Genomic DNA, 21,333 nt, shown 5'->3' with positions numbered 1-21,333 from the left:
TCCAAATCTAAAATTTATTTAGATAAAAATTAAAGAAATTAGAAAAAAGAACCAAACAGAAATTCTGCAGTTGAAAAGTACAATAACTGAAATGGAATATTTACTAGAGGGACTCAACACTACATTTAAACTTGCAGAAGAAAGAATCAGTGAACTTGACAATAGGTCAATAGAGATTATCCAGTGTGAGGAAAAGAAAGAAAAAATAATGAAGAAAAAAATGAACAAAGCCTCCCAAGCTTGTGGGATACTATCAAATGTACCAACATGTGCATAATGGGAGTCCCGGAAGGAGAGAAAAAAAGAAAGGGACATGAAGCATATTAGAGGAAATATGGCCAGAAATTTTCCAAATTTAGTGAAACACATTAATGTATATAACCAAGAACCTCAACAAACTCCAGTAGGATAATTTTAAAGAAATCCACACCAAGGTATATCACAGCCAAACTTTCAAAAGACAAAGACAAAAAGAAAATCTTGCATCAAGAGTAAAATAATGCACCACATACAAGGAATCCTCAACAATATTAACAGTACTTCTCATCAAAGAGGAATTCTGATCTCTGTACCCTCATATGCAGGCTAAATTTAGCCTATTTACCATATACTCTGCAATTTTTTTCTTCATTGCTTTTTTCAATTTTATGTTAACCTGTGACTGTTTGTTTAATTCCTATCTCTACCTCATTCCCAAATTGGCAGAAACAGTTCTTACATACAGTAAATCCTAAGTGAATGAATAAGTCAATGAATGAATGAATGAACGAACGGAGTGAACACATATCATCCATTATGTATGTGACTTCCGCAGTTTTAAGGATTTCTTTGACTATACTACTAAGGAGCTCTATCAACTTCTCTGAAAGTTAAAGGGAAAAGACATGTCAAGTATCCTTGAAATATTAATAACCGTTATTTCATAAAGAGTAGAGTGGTTAACTTTGAGAGGAGGAATGAACAATGACAGTGTTTTCTTTGGAATGCCATTCCACACATTCCAAATTTTCCATAATGACTTGCTATGGACTGAATTATCCCCTTCCCCAAATTCACATGTTGAACCCCTATCCCCCAGTGTGACTGTATTTAGAGATAGGGATTTGGGGGAGGTTAACCATTAACTATGGTTAAATGATGACATAAGAGTGCGGTCCTAATTTGATTAAGACTGGTGGCCTTGTAAGAGGAACACATCTCTCTCCCTCTCCCTCTCCCTGTCTCTCCATGTACACCCCCTGAGGAAAGGCCATGCCAGCACACAGCAAGAAGGTGGCCATCTGCAAGCCAAGAAGAAATCTTGCCAATTATGCAAGCCAATTAGTCCTCACTAATCATGCGAGCATCCTAATCTCAGACTTCCAGCCCCCAGAACTGTGAGAAAATAAATTTCTGTTGTTTGTCACCCAGTCTACAGTATTTTATTATGGCAGCCTAAACTGACTAACATTATCCTATATTTATGTTACAACAAGACGAGATCAGTTTTATATCAGACTTAATGGTGTTCTATTATTAAAAGTTCACACTCTTCTGCACTATGTTTTTTTCCCCAATGGTTTGCTTCAATAGGAAAAAATGTCTTAAACTGAGAATTGAAGATTATGCAAGGAGTGTTACAACAAGTAGTCAAAGCAGAAATAAAATGCAACTTCTTTTCTTCCTTTTCAGCTCTTCTATCTCTTACCCAAATTTACACATATGCACTTTTTCCCTGATATGAGCTTGGATAGTTACCATATTCACCTCTTTTTCCCTCAGATAATTTCTTGTGATTTTATATCTGTATCCTGACTCCTTCATTGGAATGTCAGCTAGGAGCCAAGGACCAGGAACAAACTGAGCCCTCCTAGTACCCAGTGTGATGTCGCATGTCCCCAGCATACTGTGACATCTCTGGGTTGTTTTTTGGGGGGGTGGGAGGTTCTTCTGTTATAGGGATACCTTTGTGACTCTAATTTAAAGATATCTTGTCTGTTTGTGTAGTTAAATATGAGGTTCTTGAAATATTTCTTGTTCATTTAGAATCCCTACATATTTTAGTCAGTAATAATAATATTGTTAAGGCCAATTTGTTATTTCTCAAACAATAGGACAGTAGGTTGAACAAGGCTAATACTAACCAGCTTTCTCTCTGGACCTTAGTTTCCTCATTTGTGGTGTGGTGTAAGACTGCATACATCCAAGGTCTTGTTCAATGTTGGAGCTTTGCAGGGGTTCAGTAATGACTCTGCAGTCCTCAGAACCCTTCAATAGTTTCTCCATCTCCTCAAAATAATAAACAAACAGTTTAACGCAGCCCAATGGTCTGGCCCTAACTGTACAAACTACCTTTGAAGCTTCATTTCCCATTTTAGCCTTCTGCAAACTTGCTTCCCTGCCACAGAGGACTGCTGTCATTCCCAGGATGCATTACATGCTTCTAGGCATCTGTGCTTATTCCTTACCCTTTAATGGCCTCCTAATCCCCCACCAATCAAGAATATCTCAACTACACCTTCTTCTTTCAAGCCCTCTCACCTCCAGATTAAATCTTTTGTTCCTTTGTTCTCACTGTTTTTCTGCTCTCTTTCACTCTATTGAAAGAGAATATTTACATGTGTGTCTACCACTTGATAAAAGGAAATGTGCCTTGCATCTTTTCATTATTTGTATCTCTAGTAATGTGTACACACACACACACACACAAACACACACACACTTTATTTAGCTTATAGTTTAAAATAAGTTAAAATTGTATGTTACAGTGGAATTAAAATTAACAACTTAAAAAAAAAAATAATAAAACTAAAAATAAGTAAACAGTAAGTTAAAACTGAAGATTACTTAACTTAGTTATTAAGTAACCTTTTGTTCATTCAAAACAACATTACTCATTCTGATTACCACAAGAAGACTCACAAAAAAATCAAGCATAACATTCCAGGCGAAGCTTTAATCTTCAACTAAGCACATTCTCTGGAATCTCACGAGAGACTAAGTCTGAGATATATTTTATGTTAGTTTATCACCCTTAAGCCCTTAATTAGCATGAGGTCTCACAGAGTTGCTAGATGAGAAGGTCATTTTAAAAATTACTTAGAGTTACTGCATGGTTCTTGTAAAAAATAAATGGAAAAGAGGTGATAGGAGGGAAATCTAGGACTGGGTCACCTGGAATCCCAGCAGGTTTGACATAAGTGTGCACACAGTCTCCGAATACTGCTGACAGGCGCAAAGGCGGTCGGGGAGGCGTGGATTCTTCTCCTGGCTCTGCCTGTTAGATATGTTGTATTCACGGGAAGGTACCTGGACAACTTCTCAGGTAAGAATGTTCTTTTGTTTCCCAGATACATTGTGGGGATTGAGAGATAGAGAATAGTAAAGTGATAGTATGGCTCTAAATCACTCTTTTAAACAGCATGATGGGAGCATACCTGTTTTGGGATTCTAATCATGACTTAGAAAGTGCTGTGCTGCCTGGATTTGGAATTGGTTTCAGGGTGAAGAGAGTTTGAAGTTCACTAAAGATATCAAAAATGATATATAATGGCTGGAAGTTGGCTATGAATGATTTAGGTTCAAGTTAAATATTGCAGGATGAGACTGAAGTCTATGGCATATCATATTTCATTCAATTTGAGATACTATTCACTGTAATATGCACCAATACTTTACGTATGAGCAAGAAAGAAAGCCCATTGGCAATTATAATTCCAAGACACTTTTGCTTGTGCTATGTATTTGGATTTTTGAAAATTAAAATGTGAAAATATATGCTTCTTAGAAACAAAAACTAAAAAATATGTTTGTACACACGTTTTTTCTTTATACACACACACACACACACACACACACACACACACACACGTTACTACTGATCATCCCATGTTCACCAAAAGCTAAGTGAGTCCAAAAGTAAAGTCAATATATCTGCCCCTAACTTTGTTCTCTTCTCCTCCTTCTTTTTATGCTGAATGGCCCTGCTCTTTTCTCAGTAGCTTGACTCACTTCTCTCTCTCACTCCCCATACCTCACTAGTCATCAAGTTCTTTGGCTTCCTCTATTCTCTTTGCCCTGTTTATTTTTTCTCCTTTCCCCATCATCTGACTAACTTTGCCTCACCTGTCAGACTCCACCTTTGATGTTGAAAAACATGCTGAAATGTGCCAAGTCCAGATTAGTAGATCCCTCAAGCTCCCGCATCTACTGAGCTCCTATATTTCTATTCACAACCCTTATCCTACGTTGTACTCAATTGCTTCCCTGTCTGTACTTACCACTAAACCACAAGTTTCTCGGCAACAAGGAATGTCAGTCTGCTTCACAGTTGTGTTCCTAGAACCAAGAACGGTGCCTCATGTGGATCAATTGTACAAAACTCAATGATGAATCAATTTTAGTTTAGATTGTAAAAAATAAAAGTGATTTGGTTTTCAGATATTATAAAGAGGAATACATGAAAATAGCATTCTCAAATTGAAAGCAGTCCAAAGAAAAACAGCACGTTGAGCAAAAGAGCAATCATTTAAGTCAAATAAAAGCTAACTAAATGCACTAAATTTCTAATACATGTAAAATGTTCATTTTATCCATTTTTGCCTTCATGCCAGACACATACTGTATATCACAGTCAAGAAAGTTTTATTTTAGCAGTTTAATTGTGTTTCCTAACTCTCAGCTACCCTTTTCATCTTTTGGGAAAATGATCAGTAACCTACATTGATTGTATTTCTGCTTCTGTAGGACAAGAGGCTCTTAATGGAGCCTGTGATGGCTTTGGGTCAGAGAATGAAGAATACCAGCCTATTTCTTTCCAAGATTTTTTTAAAGGAAATATAAAAGGTTAACTATCTTTCTTGAAGAGCTTGCCTAAAAATGAAGTTGAAGTCATTATCAGTGGACTACATAATTTTACTCTACAGACATTCTTCTATCAGATGTATGACAATTAGAAAGTTTATAAAGTAGAAATCTCAAGGCCCCTAGAATTTAAATTTCTTTAATTTTATATACTAACTCAGGAATATGGAATAAATCCGTTAATTTATGAGTAGCAGCTTCCTGTAAACACAGGTGATAATATATGACTTTTATATGTATTAAAAGTAAAAGTAAATGAGATTTTAAATTTTTAAAAATTCTTTAGTTTGTCAGGTGAAGTTCATGACACTTAAACATGTAAAATAAAGGAAACATAACAAAGTAAAACAAAGCCTAATGTTACACCAAAAACACAATAAAACTCTTTATTTTAGTTAGAAAACAGAATTCAGGGATGCTTAGGGGGCTCAGTCGGTTAACCATTGGACTCTTGATTTCGGCTCAGGTCATGATCTCATGATTTTTGAGTTCAAGCTCTGCGTCAGGCTCTGCACTGACAGTGTGGAGTCTTTTTGGGATTTTCTCTCTCCCTCTCTCTCTGACCTTCCCCAGTTCATACTTTCTCTGTCTCAAAATAAATAGACATTAAAATTTTTTTAAAGGAAAAAAGAATTCAAATTTCCCAGCTATATTTTTGTAATAACTTGGCTGTATATATAAGGCATTATGTAACGTAATAATGTGACTTTTTTCAAAATCAAGTGGGATTTATACCAGTAGTTCATAGTGATTTTTTCCCAAAACAAATTAAGACCTAAATGGCATATCGAATAACCAATACCTCTCATGAGAGTCCCTTACTTAATGCAAGATGCTGAAAAATAGTAGAATACAATAGTGACATATACAGAAGGTATGTCAGAATAGGAAGTCTACATGAAAAAATTCTGCAGAGATAATCAGCGGACACGAATTTATTGCTGCTTACTTGTATAGTCACCTTGGTTTCTTCATGCAGCAAGTTTTATCCTCAGTGTTCTACTAAGACTGAAGAGATAGAATGGTATGAAACAGTTAAAAGTTCTCCTTAAAAAAAAAAAAAGTTCTTTTCTTCCTGATTCAACATGACATTTTTTTTCTCATTTGTAACATGATAGATATTTCTGTCCTTTGGGTAAAGTATTTGATTGAACATTTAAGTTACTTTTTTAGATCTTCAATTTTCACTGATTCATCTCAATAATACCTTGGCTTTTTCACCTCTCACAGCTCCTAGCTTTAATATATCCCAACATTATAGGTAACAAAATCACAAAAATCGCTTTGTGTAGTGTATTATTGAGAACTATAAATGGTCTTAGAGAATCCTTAGCTGAAAACCAAATTTTCTTTTAATATTAAATCATGAGTATTTGCCATGCTTTAATTAAATACTTCAGTTCCTCGTACATGCTAAATATTGGATGGACATTGCTGGTTGACACATTTATGTGAGATCAATTTTTAAATTATTTTAAGATTAAAGTCACACATACATTTGATTCCCTCTTTTTATGAGAATTCCAAATTTCCAATAAGAGTACTGGATGATGTAAACTCTTTAGTTTCCGAAACCACGAGCATTGTATTCGTCAATGATTCTAATATCTGGGTGACATAACCAGTGGATTCATGAGTGATTGAGTGGAGATCAGGATTTTACAGCTAATCCCATTTGTGCTTGTAGGTCTTGTACACTAATATAAGGAAGGAACCATAACAACTTTCTATGTTGAAAACTGTAGATTCTTACTTGGGTATGACCCCTCAGGTTCCTAAAAAATTGTGTCAGCTTTGCCTAAAGAGATAAAAATTCAGGTTTGTCCATACTATGCTTAAAGAATCGGATTAAGAGTAGAAAATGCAACTACTTTTTCTTTTTCCAAATCACTTTTTAACATAAGAATAATTTATTTATTATGTTAATTACTCACTTTGTCTCTCTTCTTTAAAATGTGAATTATAAAAGTAGTGAAATAATTATCTATTTTGTTCATGGTATACCCAAGAACCTGAAAAACTACTAGTCTCATGATAAGCACCCAATACATTAAAATATATATATATATATATATATATATATATATATATATATAAAGAGAGAGACAGAGACAGAGACAGAGAGAGAGAGAGCAGGGGAAGGGCAGAGAGAGAGAGGGAGAGAGAGAATCCCAAGTAAGCTCTATGCTTTCACCACAGAGTCCAATGCAGAGATCAAGCTCACAAACCTGAGCCATGACCCGAGGTCATGACCTGAGCCAAAAGCATGTGTCGGACACTTAACCAACTGAGACACCCAGGTGCCCCAGCACCGAATACATTTTTTAAATATATAAATGATCTTTAACTTAATAAAAAATAAACGTAAGTATTATTAGCTCAATGCACAGATAAAATGAGAACACAAAAACTCCTTGATCAAATGTTTATACCTAGTAGGTAGCCTGAGTTAAAATTTAAATCCCAATGTGTGTGACCCTTTAGTCTTTGCTTTCTACTATACCACCCTTCTATCTAATAAGGAAGCACAAGAGAGATCCTTTATTGTCCGAAAGAAAGTCACTCAAACAATAGATCTTATATTTTGGAATAAAAAATTCCATAGTATAATCTTTTCTTCTCTGCGTCAACTATTTACATTGTGATTACATTAGTAGTACATAAGTTAAAGAAAGGAGATTGTGATGAAACATGGAAAAGAATAAATCAACTTGGCAAAAAAACGGAGGATGGGACAGGATGAAAAAAATATAATGGAAGAAAAAGCCAGAGTGTTTAATAGAAAGTGTTCCCCAAAACTGTATATGTTCTAATTTTTGTAAGACTTGGGATAGTTCCCACTCATGAGCTGTCCATGTATTATTTTTTCTTATTATTTCTGAGCTATTACCAATCTTCCATTTTGTCATGTACCAGAAAATGTAAAGATACAACTAAATAGAGCTCGTTTGCTACTCTCCTCAGAAAATAATTGGAGGGAAAATTCTATTGGCTTATGAATGAGAACTGACATAAATTGTACCTGGTTTATATGGTTTACCAATATTAAAAAGTATTACATAGAGATGATTTGCATAATAAATAGAATTTATTTAGTCATAAAATGTTGTCATTCCACACCACTTTATTATCTAGGTTTGCTTTCCACCAGCCCATGAACAAAGACTATTTTTCATAGTAAGTAAGAGCATACATATGTCAGAAAATAGACTGGCATTTCAGTACTGGCTCTGTCATGTTCTCAATGTGTGGCCTCAAGATGATGCTGTATGCTTCCTAAGGTTCTGTTTCCCCAGTTGTAAAGTGAGGTTAATTTGTGTGTTTGCTTCAAAGAGACACTGTGAAAATCAATAGGAGATAATATTTTAAAAGTCATTGGTAAACCCTTAATAAATGTTTTCATTTTTCTTATATTGTGATATTGATACACCTGCATATACTCTCTTTTTTCTCTCTCTCCCATAAATATCACAGCATAAGCTTAGGTCTTTATAAATATAAGTTTGGGGACTCATGGGTGGCTCAGTCAGTTGAACATCCAACTTCTGATTTCAGCTTATGTCATGATGCCAGCCAGGGTCATGAGATCAAGCCCTGGATTGGACTCTGCTGAGCATGGAGCCTGTTTAAGATTCTCTCTCCCTCACTTGTGCTCTCCTTCTCTCTCTAAAGAAAAATAAAATATATTAATAAATAAATATAAATTTAACATCATTGTTGATGGTGGTGGTCCTGTCAATGTTGCTGGGTATTTTTCCCAGATAGTCATAAAGTACTTGACAGAGTTAAAGGACTTTAAAATGGACTTTACAAAAAGAAGCAGGAAAAATAACTAGTGGACAAATACTAGCTAGGGAATTTCTTTAAAAGAGAGATATCTCATTTTTATGGCTCTCATGAGTCATCCTAAATGGATTACATCCAGGCCGACATTAATTTGTATGGTTCCTCTGCTGCACAGGGAATATAGCAGATGGACTATTATTATTCATATCCTTTACAAACAATAACTGATAAATGCCATTGGCATTACAAGTTCTTTGGGAGTACGTAAGTTTATATAGTGTAAACTCAAATAAATCACTAGGGTTTCTAAGTATCCAAAGTATTACTGAGTATTGGCCCATATTTCTCATTGATATGGTAAAAGAAAAAAGAGACGGATGTCATTGAGATATAAGTTAGCCCCATTCTAACTTCGGATAAAAGAGACCTTGTTATTGAAAATTTCATTATTTTCTTATCACTCAATTCTTAAAACTTTTATATCAAGTCTGCTACTTTAATTCATATTGATCTCAATTTATTTCTCCATTTAATTTTCCACGACTAATACTTTTCTTTATTTCAAATAAATTTAGGTTTTTTATAAATACAAAAAAAATATTCTTAGGTTCTTCTGCTATATATCATTGATTACTATATTAATATAAACCTATTTTTATTTAATTGAGTTGGTCTCCTTTGGTAAGTGTTCAGTATCTATCTCCTTGTAATTAACAGTATTTGTAGAGACCTTTGAGGTAAGAATTCAAATCTTCTTTAGAGACCCAGCTACAAAGAGAGGATTCAACCCGGATTTTTGAGTGGCAGAAGGAGAGCACCCACCGGTGAGCAGCGTTCACCAGTGAACGTTATGTGGAGGTACCAAGCAATGGAAGGATGTTAGCGGACTAAATTAAAGGTACTGACCATATCTTCCAGGAAAAAAGGGCTGGCTATGAGAAATGAATTATGAAGACTTATTTGTGAAAAGTTAGTTCTCCAAAGATAAGATTTAAGAAGCTTAAGCCAGGGCAAAAAGTTTAACCATGAAGAGTTAGTTTTTCAGATAAGAGCCATCTTGAAAAAAATAATTATTATTCTCATTCTCTCTTCAGAACTTAAAATGTCACTACTAGGTTAACCTATGGAAAAATGAAGAGTGCTTTGTTTCCACGGAATATTTAAATCATCTGGTAACGTATGCAACAGAATCAAGTCTCCATTCTTCTGGAGTCTTGTCTCCGGGGAAATCAGTAGGAAGTGCTATGTATTTGTTCTTGTTTATGGTGTCTTTAGCAATTAATTTTAAGTTTCATTAAAAAAATTAATTGTTATATGTAGAATTTTGTCACTTATTGACTATCTAAAAATTTTATTATTAACTAAATTTTGAGGTAAAATTATTTTTTTAATGTTTACTTATTTTGTAAGACAGAGAGACAGTGAATAGAGGAGGGGCAGAGAGAGAGAGAGAGACAGAGAGAGACAGAGACAGACAGAGAGAGAGAGAGAGAGAGAGAGAGAGAGAGAGAGAGAAACTCCCAAGCAGGTTCCATGCTGTCAGCACAGGGCCTGAGTTGGAGTTCGAGCTCATGAGCCTTAAAATCATGACCTCAGCTGAGATCAAGAGTTGGGAGTCTCAATCGACTGAGCTACACAGATGTTACTAGCTATTATAAGTTAGATTCTGGGGAGCCCGGGTGGCTCAGTTAACTGTCGGACTTGGGGTCAGGTCCTGATCTCGCGGTCTGTGAGTTTGAGCCCCGCGTCGGGCTCTGCGCTGACAGCTCAGAGCCTGGAGCCTGTTTCAGATTCTGTGTCTCCCTCTCTCTCTGACCCTCCCCTGTTCATGCTCTGTCTCAAAAGTAAATAAACGTTTAAAAAAAGTAACAAAAAATAAGTTAGGTTCTCTTGTTTTATTTCAGGTATTATCATTTTTTAAAAATTCCTGAGTGATACTAAAAGTGTATTAAAGCAAAAAAAGTAGTAGGATCTATAAGGACTATTTCCATCTTGTTCTTCTGCTTTCCATAGTCAATTGCTAATAAATTTACTTTTATTTAATTAAAAGAGTGGCAGTTCAATTAATGTCGAGTCTATTTTAATATGGAGAAATGGTTAAAAATAATTTAGGAAAGAGTCTACAAATTACTTGTGATTAAGCCAAGAATAGCACCGAGACCTTTGGATCCATGGCTGTATAATCTGATGCCCACGTCTAATTTGTCTTACATGTCACACTTTGTTTAAATCACTTGTGCTGGTCAGGTGAGAGAGAGGTATTCTGAGTTCTAATTCAACTTTATTGCTGAATCAGCTGTTTCTTCAACGTTCTTCCTTAGGTCTATCTTTTAAGTCATTTTGATCCCTCATGCGTATTTTCTGATCACTGAGTCCGCAGATGAGGCATTAAGTTAACAACTGATGTAGAAATTGCATTTAATTTTTTAATAAAAAATCATCAAATATTTAGTGAAAACATTAAATGTGTAAAGTTAAAAAATAATAAAATTAGTCTTTGCCTTAATAAAGAGTAGTTTTATAGTGAGTCATCCGGGTGGCTCTGTCAGTTGAGTGTCTGACTCTTGATTTTGGCTCAGGTCATGATCCCAGAGTACAGTGCGATCGAGCCCCACACCAGGCTCCTCGCGGAGCATCAAGTCTGCTTCGGGTTCTCTCTACCTGTTCTTCTGGCCCTCCTCTGTTCGCAGGCACATGCATGCTCTCTTTCTCTCTCTCTCTCTCTCTCTCTCTCAAAAAAAAAGTGGTTTGGTACCATTTACCTTTTGAGAGAATAGTGCAGGTATTCCAACCTAGTCTCATGTCATTGCTGCTTAACCTGGTAGCTTATGTTCCAACGGCATCATGGTGAAGGCTATTCTCAGAGTGAAGCCTTAAAAATAGTTTTGTGGGTTGAGGAGTGGGAGGGAGGATCACACTGTTATTACAACGCAGTCTGAATCTGTGCTCCAAGGACATGAGGTTGTTCTAAACCTGTGGTGGAAAAACCTGTGTGTTTTCCACAACAGATGGGGAGTAGGAGGGGAATTTTTTTTTCCTCGTGTGCTCCCTATAACTAATATTGTTTAGATGTGTGTAACAAGTGCTTGAAGTGAAGTGGCATCGTACCACCCGCATGAATGATTGAGGGTGAGGATGCCAAGTCTGTTTTCTCTGCTGCTATTTTAGTTGAGTGAGAAAGTGTTATGTCACCACTGCAGGGCAATACGCTTCAGGTAAGTTCTCTGCTTGCAGAGATGAAGTTCAATTTGAATAGAGAGTACAAACAAGGTTACAGAGTTTCTAACTCCAGAGCTTGCGGCAACCCCTCTAAGAGTAAGACAAGAGTCTGTATCCACACACAAGAAAGTAGGGAATGTCTTTTAAGGAAGTTACTAGCATTCATCATATGTCTCGATATTAGCGGTAATATTTGGGATGCAAGCTCTGTTTCTGCTGCCTAGTTCACTGCACTCTATAATTAGAGCTTCTCATTGTTAGAGCGGTAACGCAGGATTCAAATAAACAACCTAGGATTTTGACATTTGTGGAAAATAGTACTGAGAAAGCATTACAAGAAATGAATATTAAATAGCTATAAGTGCAGTATGATCAACTTAGTCACCTACTGAAGAAAGTGAATAATTGCATTTGTAAAAGCAAATTACGAAGTGTGTGTGGGGGGGTGGTGGGGAAACAGCCAGTTAAAATACAGATAAATCACTTTTTATCCCATTGTTGCAGCACTCAGCTTTGGGACCTGATCGTTTCAGAAATTGTGGTGTCTCCTGAGAAGAATTTCTTGCCAAGAGAGGGGTTAGCATGCTAAAGCAGACAGTGTTTTGGATTACTCTACATATCTCCACTATAAATAGGATACTTTCGAAATGCTGTTTTGAGCTATTCAAGTGAGCTAGTGATCAAATGTGGCAGACTTCACAATAATGACGGACTGACATATGAATAGGGGAAAGCCTCATCATTTCAGATGGACAAGGCTTGATGAATTCAAATGATAACCTATAATCTTTAATTTAAACTAGCTACCTAGCTGATAAAGGTAATGATTTATCATGTGGCTTACTCATTTACTGTTAATCAACAGGATTCACATCTTTGAAATCCCTAGCATTCAGGAGCCTGTAAGAGGATTCATGCACGTGTTCTACTTTATGCTACTGATTTGCAAAACAATGAGGCTGGTAATGATGTGAAAGATTTAACTGGCTCTCCTTGTGTCTCCTCCATCTGAACTGATTGTTATTTGTAAAGAGAAATCTTCCGAAGCCTGTGGTTCCCACAGGAGGCTGAGCAGCCAGCCACTGGGTTGAGGATGACATCCTGTGTCAGGGATCAGAAATCAGCCAGTTAATAGCTTTGCACTTAAAATTGTCTAATATTTTTTTTTTGTTAAAGGCCAATTTTCTAACATATAAAGTCATTTTCACATCCTTGATATATTGTAGACTGCAAGATTCTTTGAAAATAGCAGCGCTACTTTAAATGATTTCTTTCTAAAGCACACTACCTTGCTAAATATTTTATGCATCAAATCATTTTATAATTTAGATTTATGTAATCCAGACCCAAGAAACAAAACAATTCTTGCCAGTATTTATATTAGAGATTGAGACTGTGCTGTTATTTTACAAATGGTATGTTGTAACAAGATTTTGCTTTAGTAAAATCAGGGCGAACCAATTTTTTCTCCCATTGTCAAAAGGCTAATTTGTGCTGTTTCCAGTGAACACAAGTTATTTTAATTAGTTCAAGAAACAGTCAATGTAGTCATCATTTTCATTTTTTTCTGGTTACATATAAGAACATTTAAATTAAATCTCAAGTATTAAGACATGAAAAAATATTATAAGTAGATGTCCTCACACAAGTTTTGAGAATTAAAATTATTTTATCTAATTAAAGAAAAACAAATACATTTCTGGCAAAATAAAAAAATTCAGGGGAAGGATTTAAAAACAACAGGGACACAGTTCAGAAAATGTTACTTTATTCGTGCCCCTACATACACACGCGCACACACACACTCAGAAACATTCTCTTCCTTTCAAAAATATTTAGCTAAAAGTTGTTCCAGTGATTATATACTTTGAAAGAGGAAGGACGGAAGGAGAGGAAGGAAAGTAGGAAGGACGGAGGGGAGGTAAAAAGAAAAAGAAAAATAGCTGGAAAATAATGACAGCTTCCTATTCCAAAATTCAAAGTAGTATCTCCACTTTCTAGCCAGAGATGGGTCTTTTATAAAGCATGACTAAAACACTCTGTTCATTAGTCGTTTATCAAAACCTAGAACCATTAAGGAAAAACAAACACAAAAACTTTACATCTGCCACTTTCTCCTATTTCTCATCTCTTCTTCCTCCCTTCCTACACAGCTTCTGTGTTTGTGTTTCAGTTTCATAATCCCTCCATTGTGAATTGAGAGCATGTTGTTGGCAGGTCTCCTCACTTACAGGGTGCAGGATACATTGGCCTCAGTGACACTGAGTCAGAACCTGCTCGGTTGCTACGATTGCTAGTAAATACCATCACTCTCGAGGCAAGCAACAGTGAAAACCAGAAACGACAGCAGGTGCTGTATCTGTTGGAAGGGAACAGAGTTAAGAAGTGTCAATGACTCAGTGACAGTTCTATTGATCTGTTTTTTTTTTTTTTTTTTTTCCTTTTGGTGAGGATATGATGCAAAATAGATGCCTCCGCAGTGGGGGCCTTATGGCAATGAGATTTACACACTGCTATTATTTTTAGCTTGTTTTGTGAAACGTGATGCTACAATTACTAATAATGTTACAGAATTCATTTATAGTCTGTTAGCTGAGAGCCCAGTAGATACCACCTGATTAAATGTGGAAGCCAGGCCTTGCAAATATTTTCCAATTTAGCTTCTAGTGCATTTTGCAAATAACTTGGGCAAATTTTTTTTGCAATTTTTTTTCAAATATGGTTATATCTATTCCAACAAAACATGTTCTATTCTCTCCAGGTAAATGTCTGTGACTATGCCAACTAGTAATACTAGTATTACTAGTAATAGTAATTTCCCCAATAATAACCACCTTGATCAAGAAGGCAATTTTTTGCAAATTTAACAAAGCCAACATATTTCATTAATAAGAAAAAGAAGTCTCTTTTAAGGACTCACATTTCTTAAAAAGTAAGCTGTTTTTATAATTTTGACAAACTCCATAACTTCTTTTGCTGAGCTCTGTGATATTTTCTGAGCTTTGTCTCTGCCTCTTCTGTGGTTCTCACCATTGTCTGACCAAATGAGTAGGTGACTAACTAGAAAATCATCAATGTACACTTCACCAAGGCTATTGCTTTGTGTTTCCCATTGCATTAGCAAAGTTTTGCCATGATATTGGACAGATAAAGACATTTGGAAAGAGAAAAGGGTGTATATTCTTGGAAATACTTCCATTTTATGCATGTCTCCCAAAAAGATACTTTAAAAAGCCATTTCAAATTTCCATTACGGTGAATTAAATTCACACTGTCAACAGATATTTGTCAAACAACTACTAGATACACAGTGCTCTATCATATCACCAGGGATAAAAGGATTACAATTTATTTACGCTTAAAAAAGTATTCAGTGTAGTTCAGGAAACATCATATAAGCAGCCTAGAGGAAGAACTCACATGTCTAGAGCCCTTCACCTGAGTTAGGCACACTATTCTAGGTGTTGTATATATGTTATATATACAACAATCCTATGAATTCACACTTAATGGCTCCATTTTCAGGATGAAGAGCTTGGGGTTCAGATAGCAAAATTTAGTTCCTTCAGACCAGAGCTAATAAGGAAGGGTAGTGAGAATCAAATCTGTGTGTTACTGAGGCAGACATCAGGATTCTCCTATAGGCAAATTGCCTTGGAAGTTTTGAGAAGTTATGTTTGGCCTGGAAGATTAAGGATGGCTTTAACAGGACCTTGACATATAAATCGTAATGGATAGGTAATCATAGCCAAGGCAAAAAAGCAGCATTGCCAACCAGGAAAGAGAAATGTGTGCTTAGGGATAAATTCTTCTTAAGTAGAACTAATAGGTAAATTTAGATGGATAGATAGATATACATAGATGAGACAATCTTAAAAATGCAGATTCAAAGCAAGGGAATCATGGAATGCCTTAAAAGGTCATATTGCATATTACAAAAAGATTCAGAAAAAAAAGAAATATGTATTTTAACATACAGATTATATAATAAAATCTCTAACTTATTATATAATAAAATCTCTAACTAAGTATGCTCTGGGCATTTTTTCCACATCAGAAATCATCCACACATTTTATGGATGAATTTATTTAACCTATAAGCCTGTTTTAGCTATTTGGTCTGTTCCATTTTCCCTCTATTATTAAAAGCTATGCTAAAATCAATATCTATAATCATATACTCTTTTTTTTTAATGTTTTTAATGTTTATTTATTTTTGAGACAGAGAGAGAGAGAGAGAGAGAGAGCATGAACAGGGGAGGGTTAGAGAGAGGGAGACACAGAATCTGAAACAGGCTCCAGGCTCTGAGCTGTCAGCACAGAGCCTGACACGGGGCTTGAACTCACGGACCGCGAGATCATGACCTGAGCCGAAGTCGGCCGCTTAACCGACTGAGCCACCCAGGCGCTTCTCTTTTTTTTTTTTTTTTTTTTTTTTTTAAAGAATGCAAGCTCTACCCCCCAGCATGGGCCTTGACCTCACAACCCTGAGATCAAAAGTCACATGCTCTACTAACTGAGCCAGCCAGGCACCCCAATAATTATATACTTTTATATATCTTCAATTATTTCATGATAAATTTTTAAATTTGGATGGCCAGGAAAATACTAAACATTCAAATAAAGGGGTTTTAATATGTTTTATCAAGTTATTTGGTAGAAAGTTTCTGCTAAGTTATATTCCTACGTTGCCAAAATAATCTTCCCTAAGAATCACTTTGAATACCTCACTTACGTAAGTTTTGAAAAACGTTCCCTCTTTTTCTAACCTCGGTTGCTAAGATGACTTCCATACTCTCAGCTCCACATGTTGAATGTTAACATAGCACTCTGCTCTTCATATCTATTTTTTAGATTTCTTTCATTCAAGGGCCAGATTTGATTTTTAATGAAATCCAGACAACACAAATTTTCCTGATTGATTGATTGATTGATTGATTTACTGGCTTGCTCACTCATCCATCCATTCATTTATTCAACAAAATTTTTGAGGATCTAATGTGTATTGGAATTACATATACCCTCGCTGGATTTAACACTTACACTATACTTTGGTCATTTTTATTGGAAAGATTATGTAAAGTTTATCCAGAGGGCTTTTTAAAGATGCAAGTTCTAATGTCTTTCATAGCTTTTTTTTTTTTCATTTTACCTCTCACACTTTATCTATGTGTGTATTTGACAAAAATATTGAATTTGCATTGCAAAAACATTCATGTGTTTGAGATTTTTTATTTAATATTTTAATTCAACAGTTGATTTCCACTCATACTGCAGTTTATCTTTTACTAAATGTTAAATCTTTACTTTCCAGTTTTAATCTCTTAATAGTGAATAGAATAAAATAGATTTGAAAACAGTATGAAAAGAGAAAGAAATGAATTGATGTGAATACATATATTAGCTCTCTGTCTTTTTTCTCTCTTTCAAACTGAAAATATATGTGTACATGTGGGTAGGAGTTACACTATAAATGACCTAGTAATATTGGGGATAACGTGAGTCAAAATATGAAAAATAAAAAATTATGTATTTTCAGAGACAGAATGATCTAGGATTAAGTAGGAAGTAACATATGCCTTTCTTTTGTGTTTTGCCTGCTTACATTCTAAAAAAGAGTGATTCAGTTCTCATATATTTTAGAAAAGTAATATTCTAGTCAGCTAGCATGGCCGACTCTGAGTTTTGCATTTCCAAGGGTTACATGGAGGGGTTGCCCACACCTGCCCCCCCTCACCCCGATCCACAGCACTACCTGCTACAGACAGGAAGAGGAATTAAAAGGCTATGTTCCGAGGCCAGAATGTTAGAGAAGGTAAGAATCTCAAACATAACAAAAATGTAAAGACATTCAGTTGGTGAAAATTATTCTACAAGACTTCTGTTTAATGATTTCTTGGGACCACACATCTTCACACAATGTCAAACAGTCAAAGAGGTGTTTTCATGCATTTGAGGAAGAAACTAACTAAATCTCTCCCTGAATCCCCACAACACTACTTGTCCAGTTTAGAACCACGATCTTCCTGGCCTCCTCCACTACTAGACCCAACTCCAGTCTGATGAGGGCTTTTGCAGGTGGCATTGCCCCTGACCCAGAGGCCCTTCAACAGCTGCCTCCTCGCTCCTTTGGAGCTGCATCAGGGTTCAGGTTTAATCTGGAGGTGAAACAGTCACTATCGTACATCCATGGCTATGGCACATCGGTAAACAAAGAACATTTTGATGGCAGGCCCTGTATTCACATGACAATCTGTAGAGGTCCACGCTCGGGTCTCTAGGAACACCATCTGATGCAGAGCTGCAGTCCATAGCTAGCACGGCATAGCCAACTACTCACTTGTAAGGATGTGGGTAATTCCTGATAAGTGTCCAATCGTCATCTTGAAATAGGGGACATTTGGAGCTGTACAGGCTCCTATAGTAAATGATTAATGTGTATTTTTCTGATCCTGACAGATTCCAAAAGAAGAGCAGATTGCTACCCATAAAACTAAGCAACGTCAACGTGGAATTACTGGAAGAATCCGAAAGTCTTTGCAGAAATGCTGTGCTTACTCCAATGTTTCTCAAAAACCAGCTATTTTAAAGGGACCAGGGTCAATATAAATGAAATAAATGGAGGCTAAGATAAAATATGTCAGAAAATTTGCCGAAAGGTTATTTTAAGGTGGCATGTTAAAAACAATAATGGGCCATTAGGCTGTCTTGTTAAAGGCATTAAAGTCACAGGCACAATGTATGAGTCACATGGGCAAGATTTTCCACTTTATATATAAAAACTTCAATATTGAATTTCTGGTAAAAGTAAAATGTTGCCATTTCTGTGTATATTATTATAAATATTCAAATTAAATTGTAGGCAGAGGAGTAAGCAAAGTAGTAATGTCTCTAGAAATGTGTTATCAAAATGCTAGACATTATAATTGACATTACAATACAGACTTTAATGTAATTTTTCTTTATAATTAAGTAGGCGTTGAAAAAATCTTTTGGCTGATCATTGTGCATGCAGGCATACTGCTTTTTACAAGCAAGCATCCCGTCGTCAAAGGCATTTGTAATTAATTTACTTTTAAAACAAAATTTGAGCATCTCCAAAGACTAAGATAAGGGACTAGATAATTTAATGTTGTATAAGAAATGGTTACCTCACCTTTTAATGTAGAATTGGAGACAGATGCTTGATATATGAGGTATACGCCCTATAAGGATGGCTTCGTCTATTTTGTGCATTGCTGAATCTCCAGAACCCACAACAAAATGTACCACATATAAGAAACTCAAGCAGAGTTTGCTAAAAGAAGGAATTATTAACAAATTCTTATTGTTTACAAAATTACTTCAATGATAAATTCTTACAACCCTTTTCTGACTATTATGCATGATTTTGGAGGCTATATCTTAATAATTTGTTTTGTTAAATTTTGCAATAATTAACATTAAAGAAGTATTATTCCTATTAACTCTTTATGGTCATTGATGATAAAGAAAAAGTCCTTTCAAGGGACATGGAACACTTCGTGGTTAATTTGTTGCTGAGAAAATTTGCCTTTACCTTTTGGAATGTATTTATTTGCTTTTTTTCTTTGTTAGTTTACTTATTTTGAGTTTTAGAATATTCGTGGCATAGCATCAACAATAAAAAAAAAGACTAGATGTAGATAAAGATACAGATATGGATAACTTCCATTTAGGTACAATGTCTTATGACATCTGGTTAAACCACCTGCTTCTTCCTGATGGAAACTCAGGATCTTTAAATGGTTTGGGCTATTTTAGTTAAATATCTTATATCAGATATACCATATGGGATTTTTTTTCTTATAGTATTTATACCGTCACACATTGACTATTTAATTACTTTCTGAGAGTCTTGTATTGTCACATTTTTAAATCTTTAAAGTAAATTGAAAAAAATCTTTATTTTCCATCCAGCAGTGATCAGGAGTTCAGAAAGGAGCTGACTTGTAAGTCCTGCACTGGGGCACTGTGGAGTCCGAGGGGGCAAATGTACGCTGCATACTTTGGAGCTCCATACCACAAATTCATGTCTTGAATGGGGTGGGGGAGGAGGCGTTTGCAGAGTAAAAAGAAACAGAAGATTCCAGATGCTAGAGCTTACAGATGCTTTCATTACAGGAAACTCATATAAATGATGACAGTACACAGAATAGATGTGGAAAGCAGAAAAAGATACCGGATCACAAGATATGCATCTGTACTCAGAAAATCACGGGTGAGATTACTGAAAACAACTGTTGGGAGTTTTCTGATTTAATCCCATTGACTGGATCACTGAACAGGACATTTTTCACTTCCAGTTTTCATGTTTTGGCTGACCTAGGAAATCTCATGGTTTTGCTTTGTGACACACGCTTTTAGGAGAAGCTGTTATTTCTGCTGCTTTGTACTGCCCTGTCTCTACTGAACTGTGGGGCTTCGGCAGAATTTAGAGTTTCAGGGCTGCAAGACAAACCCACAGAAATAATGCAATGCTATATAGCTGGAGCACTGGTGACGACAGTCCATTCCAGTGTTGGTGACTGGAAGGGAGAGGGACTGCCACCCAGTGTTTTCACAGTGCCTATTTCAGACAGCATTTAAACCCACAAAGTGGGGTGGGATGGGGAACAAGCAAGGGAAAAAAAAGATTCCATTTCCTTGAGGGGGTAAAAATAATTCAAAAGTATCTGAGAAGGCTTAGGTATGGTAATTCCCTATTCCAAACATACATAAGTCACAGGCAACCTTATTCTTTGGTTTCTAGGCACTTTTTTGAGTTTAGCACAATAGGGAGAAGAAAACTGGAGGTTAGTGAATCCAGTGGGGCAAGAGGTGAAGAGGACTAAATTTCAGTCAAGACAACAAGGAAAGTACAAAGAATGCAGTTTCTCTTTCATGTGCTTTGATCGTCTTTCCTGTTTTACCCTTAATGAATACTTTCTCAAAACTAAAAATAAAACACCGCATTCTATTAAGTTCTGCTCTTCCTCCTAGGGAATTCTGAAGGGGTAAGTGTCTGTTTCTCATCTATGAATATGACTCTGTGCTTTCATATGTATAGCTCATGCACATATCTGCTTACGTGTGTTTTTCTTTTGCTGGGAATCAGGCAGTGGACAAGAGAAAGAGGAAAAAGGAGTCCATCCTAAAGGCCCAAAACCAATGTTAGTTTCTTCAAATTGCTTTTACAATTCTAGTGGTTGGCACTGACCAAACTCAGTTTGGCATATTGGAAGATTTGCAGGTGCAGCATAAAATCACAACATGCTGTGAGAAGCCGGGAAGAGTAGGGCAGGTAGAAGTTCGCCATCATCCACCTGACGCAGCAGCTCCTGGAAGGTAATGGGCTGAGAAAGAAACTTCCGGAACAGGAGAGACGCATTTCTTGTCAACAATTAAGGTGCACCGTGTGTGCATACTCAGTGTGAAACTTGGTTTTTCATTCCAGATGACGTGCCCACAAGGTCTCAGATTATTCTA

General features: G+C 36.0%; 1 long non-coding RNA gene across 1 annotated transcript; it reads left to right on the top strand.

The window, feature by feature from the left end:
- Positions 1-2,941: 2,941 nt before the first annotated feature.
- On the top strand, positions 2,942-20,351 carry LOC147581092 (uncharacterized). The gene is made up of 3 exons (XR_015251401.1): positions 2,942-3,304; positions 9,389-9,526; positions 18,307-20,351. It is a non-coding gene; the product is annotated as an uncharacterized LOC147581092 (long non-coding RNA).
- The last annotated feature ends 982 nt before the right edge of the window (positions 20,352-21,333 follow it).

The sequence above is a fragment of the Puma concolor genome, chromosome B2 (genome assembly GCF_028749965.1).
Source record: "Puma concolor isolate L17-30 chromosome B2, mPumCon1.1.hap2, whole genome shotgun sequence".
Lineage (NCBI taxonomy): Eukaryota > Metazoa > Chordata > Mammalia > Carnivora > Felidae > Puma > Puma concolor.
Note: the sequence above shows the minus strand (reverse complement) of the source record. Positions and strands in the feature narration are given on the sequence as shown.